Source organism: Lynx rufus, unplaced genomic scaffold, assembly GCF_022079265.1.
Source record: "Lynx rufus isolate CCGP_SWC_20201006 ecotype Redwood Valley unplaced genomic scaffold, mLynRuf1.p SCAF_11, whole genome shotgun sequence".
Taxonomy (NCBI): Eukaryota; Metazoa; Chordata; class Mammalia; order Carnivora; family Felidae; genus Lynx; species Lynx rufus.
Window position 1 is genome coordinate 61,216,691 of NW_025814825.1, and position 15,830 is coordinate 61,232,520.

The 15,830-nt window shown below is 48.3% G+C and overlaps 1 long non-coding RNA gene across 1 annotated transcript; it reads right to left on the minus strand.

Moving 5' to 3' along the window:
• Window positions 1–11,832: 11,832 nt before the first annotated feature.
• Window positions 11,833–14,614, minus strand: LOC124507207 (uncharacterized). The gene is made up of 2 exons (XR_006960959.1): window positions 14,113–14,614; window positions 11,833–13,396 (listed from the first exon to the last, which is right to left on the minus strand). It is a non-coding gene; the product is annotated as an uncharacterized LOC124507207 (long non-coding RNA).
• Between the last annotated feature and the right edge of the window lie 1,216 nt (window positions 14,615–15,830).

Sequence of the window (15,830 nt, forward strand, 5' to 3'; positions counted from 1 at the left end):
TCCTTCTACCTTGTTACTCTGCCGTTATCATCATGAGCCTTCTGCCTCCTGGCCCAAGATGGCTGCGTGAGCTCCAACCATTACGTCTCCTTCTAGCCCAGAAGGAAGAAGGAAGGAATGAAAGGGGGCACCCCCTCTTGCCTCAAAGACAGCAGATATTGCACATACCCTTCTGCTTATATCCCATCAGCCCGAACTTGGTCGTGGGGCCAGTTTTTATTCCTGCATGGCAGTCCATGAGGGGAGAAGCCTCACGTCTCTGGTCCAGCTCCGAATTCTCAGCTCTCCACACTTGCTGAGTGAGTGAGGGAGCCAAACGCAGACTATGACACGTCACTATGGTCCAGGACACCTCCGCGCGGGTGCCCCTTGCTAGGAAACCACTATTCAAACACTCGCGTGCCTGTGACCTGAGCTGGGACCGCTTCTGAAGCATCTCAGAACCCTCTGCCCAGAGCGATGTGCAAAGATTCGGTGCCTGTTTAGTATCTGCTTGGACACAAGCGCGTTCCCTGACTCTGAAGGACCCACCCCGTCTCGTCAGCCACAGTAAAAAAAAAAAAAAAAAAATGCCGGACATTCTTATGAGGAAAACAAAACAAACGCAGAAAAGGCAACTGTTTTTAGAGCTCTTTAACTTTCCCCGGGGAGCTAGAGTCTATGTGCACACAACACCCAGAGCCCCAGATGAGACATGCAAAACACAATCAATCATGTCAAACCACCGGTCCGAGGGGTTTTGTTTTTGCCACACTGGTTTAGAGGTCATGGAGACACAGACAACAGATGACGTCTAAAGAGTTTTAAATACAAACCACATTTTAAAACAGAGAAAAGGATCCCCTGCTAAGCGTCTGTGAAAAGTGTGTGTGTTTTGCCGGAGATAATCAAAAGCTACCTTCCCCCGGCACGCCAACAGATGAGCGGGTGATTCTCGTAGGAATACGTGTGAACAGCTCCCCCAAAGCCCCAAAGGAAGATGAAGAAAGGAAATAGATAAAATTCATGGAAAACAGAAAATACGGAAAACCACTGAACTGCACTTGTTATCACAGAACCTATTTGCACCTTCAAACTGGCAAATGTTTTAAAAATAATACACAGTGCTGGAAAACATGCGGTGAGACGGTCAATGGCACGCACCGCCCGCAGAGTACAAATCTGTACACTTTCCTGGAAAGAAGTTTGGAGACATGCATCAGGAACCTCAAAAATGTTGGGGCGCCTGGGTGGCTCAGTGGGCTAGGCGTCTGACTTCCGCTCGGGTCATGATCTCACGATCCGTGAGTTCCAGCCCCGCATCGGGTTCTGTGCTGACAGCTTAGAGTCTGGAGCCTGCTTCGGATTCTGTGTCTCAGTCTCTCTGCCCCTCCCCTGCCCTCACTCTGTCTCTCTTTCTCTCTCTCTCTCTCTCTCAAAAATAAATAAATGTTTAAAAAAAATGTAAAAAAAAAAACCACCTCAAAAATGTGCACGGTCCACTTGATACAATTATTCTCCTTCTAATCATTTATCCCCAAAATATTCCTTGGCGTCTTCAATAAATCAGACTGTCTGCTATCTACCGTTTGCTGTGCTAGATCTAGATACTAAATATTGAATTAAAAAAACATATTCTCGGGGCGCCTGGGTGGCTCAGTTGGTTAAGGGTCCGACTTCAGCTCAGGTCACGATCTCGCGGTCCGTGAGTTCGAGCCCCGCATCGGGCTGTGGGCTGATGGCTCAGAGCCTGGAGCCTGCTTCACATTCTGTGTCTCCCTCTCTCTCTGCCCCTCCCCCGTTCATGCTCTGTCTCTCTCTGTCTCAAAAATAAATAAACATTAAAAAAAATTAAAAAAAAAACATATTCTCTGCCTCATGGAGTTTGCAATTTGATGATGAAATAAATAGATCGTAAACAAGTGAAGTTTACAATTTAATGATGAACCAGAGAGCAAACAAGTGGAGTGTATAATTTAATGATGCAATAGACGGTAAACAAGTAAACAAGCCAGTAAATACATTAAGTGTAAGTTATCACTGCTAAGAAGGACATCGTCTGGGATGCCTGGGTGGCTCAGGCAGTTAAGTGTTCAACTTCGGCTCGGGTCATGATCCCGCGGTTCTTGAGTTCAAGCCCCGCGTCGGGCTCTGTGCTGACAGCTCGGAGCCGGGAGCCTGCTTCGGATTCTGTGTCTCCCTCTCTCTCTGCCCCTCCCCTGCTTGCACTCTGTCTCTGTCTCTCTCTCAAAAATAAATAAACATTCAAAAAAAATTTTTTTTAATTAAAAAAATAAAAGGATGTGTGTTGCCTGTGGCACAACAGAATTGCTGACAGAGGCTCCCCAAATTTCCACGGAGAGGGTGAGAAAGTCTGAAGAATGAAGAGCCAGCCGTGGTAGAAGAAGAGTACTGGGTTTCAGGTAACGAAAACAGCAGATGCAAATGTCCTGAGTTTGGAAAGATCTTCTAGAACTCAGGAACCAAAGAGAGGCCAGGATGGCTGCAGCCTGGCAAATCAGAAGGCCCTGAGCTACAGCTGGAGGTGAGTCGGACTTGGGAAGGGAAGTCTGCGTGTCCGTGGGCTTCATGCTGCAGACCATGGGGAGCATTTGAAGGTGCTTGAGCAGGGGAGTAACAGAATCCCAGCTGTACTTTGGAAAGCTCAGTCCGGGAATGTTTTAAGATCCCTGAAGACCTGTTTAAAGAGGCCAACGAGGGGCACCTGGGTGGCGCAGTCGGTTAAGCGTCCGACTTCAGCCAGGTCACGATCTCGCGGTCGGTGAGTTCGAGCCCCGCGTCGGGCTCTGGGCTGATGGCTCAGAGCCTGGAGCCTGTTTCCGATTCTGTGTCTCCCTCTCTCTCTGCCCCTCCCCCGTTCACGCTCTGTCTCTCTCTGTCCCAAAAATAAATAAACGTTGAAAAAAAATAAAGAGGCCAACGAGACCAGACTGGTAGTTGCTAAGTTTCCCGGGATAGGTATGCCATCCACGGCCAGAGGTCTCTCAGGGGCAGAGGAAAGAGGCATTTCGAGGTAACATCCCATGTTTTGACCACTGATGACTGTGGGCGGCCAAGAAATGGGAGGGCCTGGAACCATCAGCACACGTGCAGCCTGGGAGGTTGGGGGCGGGGGAAGGGCGGGTGGGTGAACAGTCATCAGGACGTGGCAAGAGCAGAAGGTCTAAGACCAAAGATGGACAGCCACAACTTGGACCTCTTGAATCACAGCTCACGTCTCCCTTTTAGCGCCCCTTCCCTGCAACCCTCCAAACACGTGGGGCCCTCGCGCTGCCTCAACTGCCTCCCACAGGGCGACACTGAGCACTTCCAAGTCCAGTCCGATGGAAGGCTCAACAATAAAAGGGGACCCAGTTGGGTGTCTTTTGCAATCCCTTTCTTACTGTTCATGGGTTCAATGAACAACTCACTCAAGGTCACATATTTTCCTAAGGAAATTTTTGCTGGTGAAATTCTCGCACCAAGAACACTCCTCCATCGTCTCCTCCCCCTTCGGGACAGGCGACTTCATGAGCTGACCTCAAGGTTTTCTTTCCCCTGAGACACTACGGGTTGTCTCCAGCCTTTCTGGGGAACGCCAGCTTGACTTAGCATTTTTCACAAAGGGTTGCCTCGCGTTTATTAGTTCTTTTTCAGCATGAACTGTCTCACCAGCCATTTAAGTGTTTTTGTTTTTTTTCAAGAAGGATGCTTCTGGGGACTTTCCTAGAGGAAGCACAGTGGGGGGAGAAGGATTCCTTGAAGCAGAGGCGGCCCCCCCGGGGCCTTCCCTCCGGCGTCTGTAGAGACGAGGTTGCTGGGCCTAATTACCTATCTCCGTGTCTCCTCACATAAAATGGGGTGTTTAATGCAGTGCTCATTTCTCTGGAAATCTTGTGCGGGCCCGAGGAGACCATTGCAACAGATGCAAACCCACAGCCCAGTGTGGAAATGAAGGAGTCGCGTCCAGTGGCTGGGCTCTCGCTAAGCACGCTTCGGAAAACAAACACAGCTCCTGGGAATGTCCAGGCCGAGGCAACGCAACATGGGCGTTCCTGTGAGGTGATGAACTCAGAAAAACACGAGGGCCTCGATGTGGGCCGCTCTCAGTCAGGAAAACTTTTCCTCATAGAGGAAAATTGTTCCGAACGCACCGACTCAATGACTCAATTTTGAAACTGTTTTCTTAAGTCCTATTGAAACGGGAGGTATGAGGACTGCACAATAAATCAGTTTATGAAAATACAATTTCCTGTCAGCTGTTCTAAATAAGGTTCTTTTAAGACCGTTGTAGAGTCGGGAGGAGAAATGATCCCCGCTTCCATTGGGAGGCTGTCTTTTTTGTTTTGGGTGGTTTTTTTTTTTTTGTCGTTGTTGTTGGTTTTTTTTTTTTTTTGTTTTTGTTTTTGTTTTTTCCTACTGATTTTAAATCTTGTGGATGGATGTACAGGGAGAAAATGAGATGTTTACCACATATTGAGAAACAGGTTTTTAATACTGCAAGACCCTTCCTATTCCAAACTCAGGCGACTGCAGGAAGATTTCATTAAACTCCACATTTCACACCGTCTCCTGCGTGCTTTGGAACTGCTAAGGACGCCCATTTAAAGAAAGGAAATCTTCCCACGCCAGCTGCCGAGCCGGCTGCAAAGCCTTTAATAAAATCCCTTTCCACAGAAAGAACTATGGGCTTCCCCCGACAGAGGCCTAACCAGCAGACTCTACTCCACAGCCACATAAAACGAAATTGAAGTGTGCCATTTTCTGGGGAGTCCCCGGAAGCGATGGAGACAGCTAGATTTCCTTTTTCTTTTGTTTTTAACCGACGAAACATGGCAAACATAGGGAAAAGTATAGAGAAATAATATGACAAACTATCCCCCACCAAGATCAAACTTTGCTGTAATTGTTTCAGATCTCTCTCTCTCTCTCTCTCTCTCTCTCTGAAATCACTTAAAATAAGTTAAAGCCACACATTTCATTTCTCCTCTTCCCCAGAAGTAACCCTTGCCCTGACCTGGCATGAATCATTCATATGCTAACTTTAACCTGTTTGCTACAAGTGTATGAATCTGTAAATTGTATACAGGCCGTTGTTTTCTATGTTTTTTAAAGTTCACCTAAGTTAAGGGGGCTCCTGGAGGGCTCGGGCATCTAACTCTTGATTTTGATTTTGGCTTAGGTCATGATCTCACCGTTTGTGAGTTCGGGCCCCATGTCAGGCTCCACGGTCTCTCCTTCTCTCTCTGTCCCTCCCCGAGTTGTTCCCTCTCTCTTTCTCTCTCTAAGTAAACAAATAAATAACTTAAAAAAAAATAAAGTTCACCAAAGTAGAAATTATTTTGTATGTGTCCCCTGGAAACTTAGCTTTCCCCTCAACATTTTGTTGTGGATGAAGAGACATAGATGGTCTTGACTGAAGAGACTCATCATCGTAAAGATATCACCTCTGCCTAAGTCAATTTACAGATTTAATGCACTTCCAATTTCAAAAAATACCACCAGGGGGTTTTTTTGTTGTTGTTATTGCTTTTTGCTTTTTTTTTTTTTTTTCTGGAGCTAGGCAAGTTGATTAAAAAGTTGACACTAAAGAACAAAAACGCAAAGCTCACCAGAAGAACCCGGAAAACAAAGAGCCATATGGGGGGGGGTGCGGGGCTGCCTGCCATTAACACATATACTGTAAAGCCTGTAATTAGGAGTTTGGTGTTGGCACACGAATAAATAGACCAATGGAACCCAAAGAAAATCTAGAAATAGTTCCAACTGCATCTGGAGAGTTATCATACGAGAAAGGCGGCTTCGCAAGTCTGTGCGGAGAGATGATTTTTTTTTTTTTTTAAGCGGTGTGGAAATAATTGGATAGCCGTGTGGAAAAAGTCAGGCCTGGAGCTCACACCACACATGGGGGTAAAATCCAAACCAGACCAGACATCCCAATATAAAAGCTGAAATTCTGTAGGTACCAGAGGAAAACACGGATGGGGTCTGTGTCACCCGGGAATGGCTGGAAATGGGACACACTTTCTTAACCAGAAGCAATAAGGGGAAAGGCTGTCCTATTGGAGCACGTTAAAATAAAAATCTGTCTCACAGCAAAATCACCATACACAAGGACAGACACACGACCCAGAGTGGGGGTCCGGAGGGCTCCTGTCTCCGGGTGCCTCCTGGGTCAACAGGCAGTTGGATTCACTTTCTAGACTGGAGGCCACCAAAGTGGCCTAGTTGAGCACGGGGGGCCTGGGGTTCAGGGACCTATGTTTGAATCTGACTCCACCACTTACCAGCCATGGGACCTTGGGGAAATTGTTTAAACCCTCTTGACCATAGTTTCCTCATCGACAATCAAGGGTTAATACCAGTACCTAGACCTGGGGTTGTGGGGAGGAATAAATGAGTTTCTGTGTATGAAATGCTTAGTTCAGTGCCTAGAACATTCTAGAACCTCCATTAATGTGAGCTCTCATTTGCCAAAGGCCCACAGCTTCTCACCAAACCAAAGCCTAGGCTGCGGGTTGGCTGCAGGCTTCTTCTCCCGAGCCCTCCTCAAGCTGAGAAACCCCCTCATTCCCCAGTTTTCAGCGGCAAGCTGGCCCTGCCCGCCATCTCACAAAGACCTCCTGTGCTCCCCGCTGCTCGCAGGGAACAAATTCTTGCCTGCCGATGCTATCAAAGCTGACCCTTTCTGACATCTTAACAAGAAATGACTAATACTATTGATGGGCATTTTCTTTTTTAATTACTCCGTCTTGCCATACATTTCTCTATTTTGCTAGTTTTGTGTGTGTTTTAATGAATCCGCTTTGGGTTTTGATCCTTTGAATCTTCCCTTTATTTTCCATCAGATTCATTTCTGCCCATCATTTCATCATTTTCTTCTACTTTCTTTGGAGTTTCCCCAAAAGAGACTTTTCCGCTCTCTTAGGTTAAACGCCTAGGTCCTTTACCTTCAGTCCTTCTTCCTTTCTAGTTGTTGCATGTAAGGCCGTCTGTTTCTCTCAAGTCATTGCTTGAGTTGACTCCCTCATGTTTTTGTGGGTTGTGGCCGCCATTACTACCACTCACTGGTGGTTGGTGCCCTCCTACCCACAAGAGGATTGTCTCTTCGCCCCCCTCGAGTTTGGCCTGGCCGTGCGGAAATGTGAGTGGAACTGATGAGTTCTGCTCTTGGGCAGAAGCATTTTAGTGTTGACTAAATGATTCAATACTTCCCAGGGTTCTCCTCCTCGAGCTACGGGATTGGTGACGTTCCAGAAGGTTGAAGCTCCATCATCCTTGGTCTCTGGGTGAAGAAAGTGTGAAGCAATGTCTTCTTGGCCAACAACAGACATGTAACAGGAGGCTACATGTCTTTGGTGTGTAAGCCACGAAGATTTGGAGGCTGTTTGTTATCTAAGCATAGCCTACCCTGTCCTGGCTGATACATACAGTATTCTGTTACTGTTCATTTTTAAGTATTTTATAATTTCCATTATGCTGTCTTCTTTGATGTAGGAATCATATACCGAAGTTTTGTATTTCCAATCATATAGAAGGTTGTGATCCCTAATTTTATTACATGTGATCAGAGAAAATAATTTCTCTATGATCTGATGATTCGGCATCTATCAAGATGCATTCTGTGGCTCAATAAAATCAGTTTGGGTAAATACAATCATGTGCTGGGAAAAATATGTGTTGCCTAATTGGTGGGTACTGGGGATCTTTTACCTGTTATTATATCAATATGTGGTTCAACTTTGCTACAACCTTGTTACTTTTATGTTGGCTTGATCTATCAGTTGCTGAGAGAAGCATGTTAAAATCTGCTATGCCTGTGGATTTGTAATTCTTTGTACTCTGCAGTCAAGGCATGCTTACTCTCTACTGTGTGCCCCCTCTGGTCTCTGGTCTCTGGTCTCAGAACCCTGGGGATCACACAGGACTTACCCCCAACACCTCAAGTCTCCTGGGGATGGCTTACTGGGTCACGGACTTCTATAAGTAATGGTGAAAGGTAGGAGCCTTGGCCTTAAAGTTATATTTGTATGTGATTTCAGGGGATTCTCTTTTCCAGAAAGCATAATGTCCCGGAATGGAAGTTTGGTGAACCAAAACAAGTTTTTGAACCAAAAATGTGAATTCGTAGCCTCACAGATGTTAGGAAGACGGAGAGGAAGACACAGGAAATGGTTTAAATTTGGACCACGTGGTCACTGCTTGGAGCTGGAAGGATATATCTGTGTGCGATGAGCTGGCTCTCTATCTCCAGTCTCAACTAACTCTATGGGGCTTCCCGGGCATGGATGTGGTGCCAGAATGTATTTGAGCAGCCGCAGCCTTTAGCGTGGGAAAAAGAACACGGGGCCCTGCCTGGGGATAGGGACGGGCTGGGAATAAGGACCCTTGCCTGGGAACCTGATGGGCTAGGGATGTGCGTGGGGGTCACGCGGAGCTGAAGGCCAGCTGTCATCATCATGAAGAGGACAATAACTGTACTGATGATGGTGGAGAGGAAAGAGAAGGAAGCGAAGGAGGAAGAGGAGGGGCCTGAGCATGCAGTGGACACGCGCAGAAGAAGAATATTCTGGACGCGGGTTGGAGCCAGATTATGCAAGGAGGTGGGGCGCCTTGAACGCTACCCTGAAGACAGAGGTTGCATTGAATCCTCAGGGAACCCGGAGACCACTGGCAGTTTTAGAAAATGGGAGTCACAGACATAGAGTAGAAAATTAATCTGGCGGCATCTACAGACCATATGCGACGTGAGCGTGAAGTGACGTGGACACACAAACAGGACCGTCAAGAACAGCAGGGCAGGACTCGGGGCCCCCGTGGGTTGTGAGAAGGGAGGGGGTGGAGGTGGGCAGCTTCCATCCAAACCAACAGCACACGGGCGCCTGCTGTGTGACCGTGCGTTCCAATTACCAAATCACAGTTACCTTCAGGCTTTCGGCGCCCTGCACAACAGCTTGCTCGGCAACCTATTCCTGAAATTGTGCATGGAGCACATTATTATTCATATTTTATAGATGAGATGGCTGAGGTAATAAGAAGTTAGCTTCAATTTCCTGAACCCAGCGGCTCAATATAACACGGTACTTAGGAGGCCGGGATCTGGGTCTGAAGATCCACCCCGTAATTGCTTGCTGTGTGGCCTTGAGCAGCATACTCAACCTCTCCAAGCCTCCATCTGTAAAGATCACGTTGAAATAACATGTGCAAAATGTTCGGCAGACGCCAGGCACACGGAAAACTCCCAAGAACCATTAGCTGGCCTCATTACTATTATTGTCACGGTCAACGCTGTTCATGCTAAAAGGGACACTACAGAGCCAAGGTCAGAACTGGGGGCTCAGAGTCCGTGTCCTGCCCTCCGCGTGGGGGGAGCTGATCACTCCCCACCTCACAGGTACTGACGATGCCGTTTGGGGACCGCTGAACGGTACACCCGGAGGTGAACTTGGGAAGCTAAATCAAGTTCAACCTCGAAATCCCGATTTCCCTGCAGCCCGCAGCCTGTGACCGTTTCCACCCCAACATGGAGCTGGTAGATCCTTTGAACAGCTCTGTTTGCTCTGCCCTGTTCGGATGCCCCTTAAAGAGAGGGAACCGTCAGCCGGGATTTTGCTAGACGCTAACCTGCCTTCATCAGGGCTCGCGTGTGCTTAAGCTGATACAGATTCCAGGCTTTAAATAGAAATGATAAATTATTGACTATCATGGTGATTGATTCTCCGACTGTCTGCTGACCACCAAATTGCTCCGATTGTCTCCCGAATGAAAATTCCATAAGTCATTAGCGTGAGCCCTCACCAACATCCGTCATGTTAACGATACGGCTGCAATCACTCCTTGACACTAATTACCTTTTCTGACTAATTTTGAATGCGAAATTTTGCTAATGACTGAGACCCACGGTAAAAGGCCCCGTTTTCTGCACGCATTCTATAATCTATGGCACCTTCATGCCCACATAGCAATTATTAACATTGCGCTCCATCCCGCCTCCTTGCCGCGTTGGCAGCCTTTAAATGGAGAACTCTTTATCCCAGGCTCCTTGACATAAACATAATTTTATCTAGAGTCCCCTGAAAGTGAGCTTCCGGAGAAGCAGAGTCTGCGTGGATAGATTTCTAACTTGTAGAGACAATCGTGAAAAATGTTGAATCCACAGTCCTCCCGCAGCTGGGGGAGGAGGAGGAGACCGGGCCTCGCCACACGAAAGCGCTGCACGCGGCTAGGTCACCCACACCACTGCCTGCCACCCTCACGACGGTCTTGTGTGACGGCTGCTACGAGCCCATTTTACAGGTAAGAAATTGGAGCCCAGAGGTCTCAAGTGACCTGCCCAGAGGCTCACAGCTTGTGCACACTGAAGAGAAGAGAGACTGGGAGTATGGCCGACCTCTTCTAAGTTGGCCGTCGGTGACCTCGATCTACCTCCTAGAATAACCCCCTCTCCGTAAGTGCAGGTGAGACCTAGTGACACTGTTATGAATAGAATACGGCAAACGTGAGGGAAGGTCCTTGCAGAGACAGGTGCAAAGAGTCTGGCTTCACCTAGCTCACTTTCCCCCACTCCCACTCACTCACTTGGAGAAAAGCCAGCCGCCATGTTGTGAGCTCCCTTGGAGAGGTCCCCGTGACGAGGACCTGAGGGTGGCCTGTGGCTAACATCCCGTGGGGAACTGAATCTTGCCAACAGTCACATGAGTGGCCTTGGAGAGCGCTTTCCCCAGTAGAGCCCTCGGATGAGAGAACAGCCCTCCGACCCCCAGCTGACGTCTTGGTCGCAGCCTCGTCAGAGGCCATGAGCCAGAGGACCCAAGTGAGCCGTGCCCAGATTCCTGACCCGGAGAAACCGTGTGGTGATAAGTGTGTGTGGCTTCACGCCCCTGGGTTTGGGCAGGAAGAGAATACAGACAAGGATCAAACTGATGATGGAACAATGCCATAGCCGTTGTTTGCTTCCCTCCGTACGATTTGTTTTTTTAATCCCAGACGGGATATTTTTTTAATTCTTTGTTGAGAATTCAAACAAAAAATACATAAAATTAAAATCAGAAGCTCCTTTTCACCCTTCCTCATCCCTTATCATATACTTCCTCCCAAGAGGAACCACCCAGTTTTGTGTATCCTTTCTGGACTTTCCTGTATATTGATATCCACATACATGAATTTATTAAATAATGAACAGGGTACCCCCTACATACTCTTCTGTGATTTGCTTTCTTCATTGAATAGTATATCCTGGATCTCCCCATGCTGGTTTTATGTATTTTTCCCATTTATTCTACTGACTTCAGAATATGCAGAGGGGTGGACATTTGTTCCCAACACAACTTCAGCAAGTATCCTTATACACAAACAGTGGTGCATTTGCATAAGAATTTCTGTAAAAGAGGGGAGCCTGGGTGGCTTAGTCAGTTGAGCATCCGACTTGGCTCAGGTCACGATCTCGCAGTTCGTGGGTTCGAGCCCCATGTCGGGCTCTGTGCTGCCGGCTCGGAGCCCGGAGCCTGCTTCGGATTCTGTGTCTCCCTCGCTCTCTGCCTCTCCCCCACCCGTGCTCTGTCTCTGTCTCTCTCTCAAAAGTAAATAGATATTTTTAAAATTTTAAATAAAAAAAAATTTTCTGTAAAAGACCTTTCTAGAAATGGAATCGCCTGGGTCATAAGGTGGACACTTTTTAAAGTCTGGCCCTTGTCCTTTCCAGTGCATCATACTGCAGCCTCCAACAAATGAACACCACAGGGTCTCACCATTTCTGCGGAGACAGATGACGTCAGCACCCCCCGAAATCTCAGGTACACCTAGGCAGGTCTCAGGTGGGGAGCCCAAGCCCAGAAGACAATAAGACTCACACGCTCAGCCCCCTTCTCTCTTTATAGAGCTTGGAAGATTGCCTTCCTCCTCCATCCTCTTGATTTTTTAGCAGAAACAGATAGAATCCCAAAGGTGGCGTGGGCAGAGACCTATGTCAGCACAGCCAGAATCTAGGCCCAGCTATTCTCAGACTTAACTGTAGAGTCCTGGCCAAATCCCCGGCCCTTCCCGGCCTCCGCTTATCGACTCGTCAGGCTGGATGAGGTCTCCTTCTGCTTGAGTTTATAAGCTGTTTCACGAAATCACTGGCTGAGGGGCCTTAGTCAGGTCTCTTATCCTCTCAGGCAGGGAGATAAAGTAAAAGCCTTTGGAGAGGGATACGTTTAATGCACACGTTTTTTTTAGGCCCCTAGTGAGCTGGGTACCAGAGCCACAGACATGGGCTAACACAATTCCCATCCTAGAGACACCAGACGCCAGGGAGGGAGGCAGGATCCAGCCCCGGGAGGCTGGGACCACTGTGGTGTCCCCACCAAGGCAAGGTGTGGCCGGCGTGGGGTTGGCTGCAAATGTAGTGAGCGCTATTCTGAATCCCCTGCATTGGCACACACTCAAGCAGAAGGAAGTGTCATTGTCTTATCCAATTCTCCGGCACGTTCCATTTGAATGTGGAACTGGGATTATTTTGACATCCAGTCTAGAAGAGAAGTCCTAGAAAGGCTGCAGAAGGGAACATTGTTCATCCACTCAGCATCTATAGCCCAAGAGGGAATGAGGGCCAAGGGCAGATACGGTCTCTTGGAGAAAACTCAGATTGGTGTTCTGTTCTAGGCAAGACAGGGATGAGGGGTTTCCTAATGGAGTTATAAATGCAACGATCTTAGCAACAAAACCATGAAAACAGCATTCTACACAATGAAAAATACAGATTTGTGTTTAAGATTGGCTAAAGCTTCACAGAACATGACCCGCATTTGAAGCATACTAAATAGTCAACCGGTGAACTTGGTGTCTCCAGATGAGTCCTGCTCGGGGCGTGGGCTGCAGCCCAGCGCATCAGCACCAGAGAAGCTTGTTAGAAATACGGTATCCAGGCCCCGCCCCAGATCTGCCAAATCAGAACCTCCACGATCTCCAGATGATCTGTATTAAGGCTTTAGTCTTGGGGTCTTGGTTGATTTGCACCAATCGATCAGGACTTTGAGACCCTCAGAGAACGAGTAACCCGTGATTTCTTAGTTGGCCACTCTCGGGAAGTTGGTGATGAGCTGTGGTCATAATGTTTGGACTTGGCCGCTAGGCATTCCGGGACCTCAGGCAAGGACTGGGAGGTGGTAAGGAGACAATGCCGGCAGCTGAGCCAACCGCAAAGTTGGACACAGAGGCACGATGTACCGTATATGACGAGGCATGGCAAGCTTGGGCTAGGTTGGGGCTGGCATCAGTTCTAGGGTTCAGCTTCCAGACTCTGGGAGAACCTCCAGGGCTGCTCTGGCTGCCGTCCTTGCTATCCCTTCTTTCTTTACCCACGTAAAGGCATGAAGAAGGGGGTATCTGTCCGGGGGGTTGGGGGAGCAACAGACGATCCTGGGATGTTCCGCTCCGCCTGCAAGAAAAAAGATACAGGGAGCATCGGGCTCTTCGATGGATGTTGAAAGAGCTCTCTAGGCAGGGCAGGGGAGCTCAAAGCTGTTAGATAAGATCCAAAAACACTATATGAATTTCCTGGAGCTTCTGGAACAAATTACCACAAGCTTGGTAGCTTAACACAACAGAAATTTATTTTCTCACGGTTCCGGGAGCCGGAATGCCAAAATTAGTATCCCTGGTCCAAAATCGAGGAGACTTCCTCCCTTGCCTCTTCCGGCTTCCCGTGCAGCTGCATTCCTTGGCTTGTGGTGGCACTTTGCTCCAGCCCCCACCCCGCGGTCACCTTGCCTTCTCCCGTTCTGTCTTCAGATCCTCCCCCATGTCTTTCTCACAAGGACACTTGTGATAACAATTGGGATCCACCCCAGTAGATAATCTCTCCAGTACTAGACCCTTGATTTGCTCACGCCTGCAAAGAAGCTTCCCCCGCATCCCGCCCCCCCCCCCAAAAGGCAGCATTGGCAGGTTCTAGGCATCGGGACTTGACATCCTTGGGGAGTCATTTTCAAAGTACCATAGACCGATTTTGGATCTACAGAAAGGGCTTTCCAGCAACCTGGCGTCCAAGGTCAGAATAGGCCGCTTCGGAGCAGTGAGCCCCTGGGGCAGATGCGATCAGCGGCCCACAGACTCCCCTCGGGGGTTCTTCTCCAGGTACCAAAGGCTGCTTACTGCAAAACCCGTGATGCTGTCTGAAGGCTTCTTTCTGTCGTGTGCTTAGCCCGTGGGCTGTATGTGCCAGAGAACCGCAGGAAAAAAGCCTCCAGAAGCAGCCCTCAAGCCAGGACCGAGGCAAGGTGGAGGGTGAGACCTCGGCTGCCACGCCCCCTCCTTGGGAAACTCCGAGCTGCGTTCACACGGATGCACAGTTCTCCGAAGAAATGAGCTCCGGCTGCCCGCAGCCAGAAACACACCTTCCACCGGCGGCTCTGCACGTCTCCTCTCATCCATCTGTGGATGTTCCCCGAGATCACTCCTAAATAAACGGGTTACGTGGGTCTGCTTCTGGGGAAGACCAATCCAAGATGGTTTGTTAAGAAGCGGTCAGAGAAGGGGGCACCTGGGTGGCTCGTTCGGTCAGGCATCCGACCCCTGGTATCGGCTCAGGTTGTGATCTCACGGTTGGTGGGTTTGAGTCCCGCATCGGGCTCTGCGCTGACAGTGCAGAGCCTGCCGGGGATTCTCGCTCTCTCTCTCTTTCAAAATAAATAAATAAATGTAAAAAAATAATGGTATTAAGAAGTGGTCGTGGGAAGTAAACGCTTAGGGGGAGTTCTGGAACTGGATCATTTGGCCTCCTGATGGCAAACGAGCACCACTGTGATGGGTCGGATCTCCCCTGTATTCTGTGCATCACAATTGCTAAGACCCTCACGCTGGGGAGCTGAGACAGAGTACAGGTGTGAGGGGACACACCAGCTGTGGCCAATTATAGCCATTATTAACCGATACGATTATAGTTAATCGATTAACTATAGTTATACGATTAACTATAATCGTATCGGTTAAATCGATTAACTATAATCGTATCGGTTAATAATGGTTATAATTAGCCATAGCTAATATCATTATAATATCATTATAATGCCATTACTAACAATAATTAATTATTATTAGTCGCTAATTATTATTATGGCCAATGCGGTAGCCTTAGCACGGGAGGGACCTGGGGATAATGATAATTATAAGGCTTGCCAGCTGTCATCAATTGCCACCAAACACTAAAGGAAGAAAATGCCAGTCTCAGGCCAACACTTCCGACGCGGCCCCAGATGAGCAACCTCCCTTCCTGGTGCCCGATTTTCCTCGTCTTCGATATGAGGATCATGACTGTTCCTCAGAGAGTCGCAGGGAGGATTAATACGAGTCTCATCCGTGAAAGACCTCAGCACGGCGGCCGGCATGTGGGAAGCACTCGAGTAAATGTTACATGTTACGTAAGGACTGATGTAAAATGCCACAGAGAACTCCAGAAGTACTGGCAGGAACATGCTTTTAATTTGTAAGCCTTCCTAACCCACAAATGTAACTAGTCACTTCCTCCAGCAAAATCCATACAGCTTTCCGGAAGTTGCAAGATTGATGATACCCTTGGTCAAGGCATCAACCGAGTCAGCCATCAAAACCCGGCTGCCCCACCTCCTCCAGCTCTGTTGATGGTCTGACACCTGAGCACGTGATTTGTCAGCAAGGCCCATAAAGCAGGGGAGTCAGGGCAGAAAGATCTGTTTAATTCTCACCTCTTAAAAAAATGTTTTTAAGTCTGTTTTATTTTTGAGAGAGAGAGAGAGAAAGTGTGTGTGTGTGTGTGTGTGTGTGCATGGGTGTGAGTGCAAGCGGGGGAGGGGCAGAGACAGGGAGAGAGAGAGAGTCCCAAGCAGGTTCCGTGA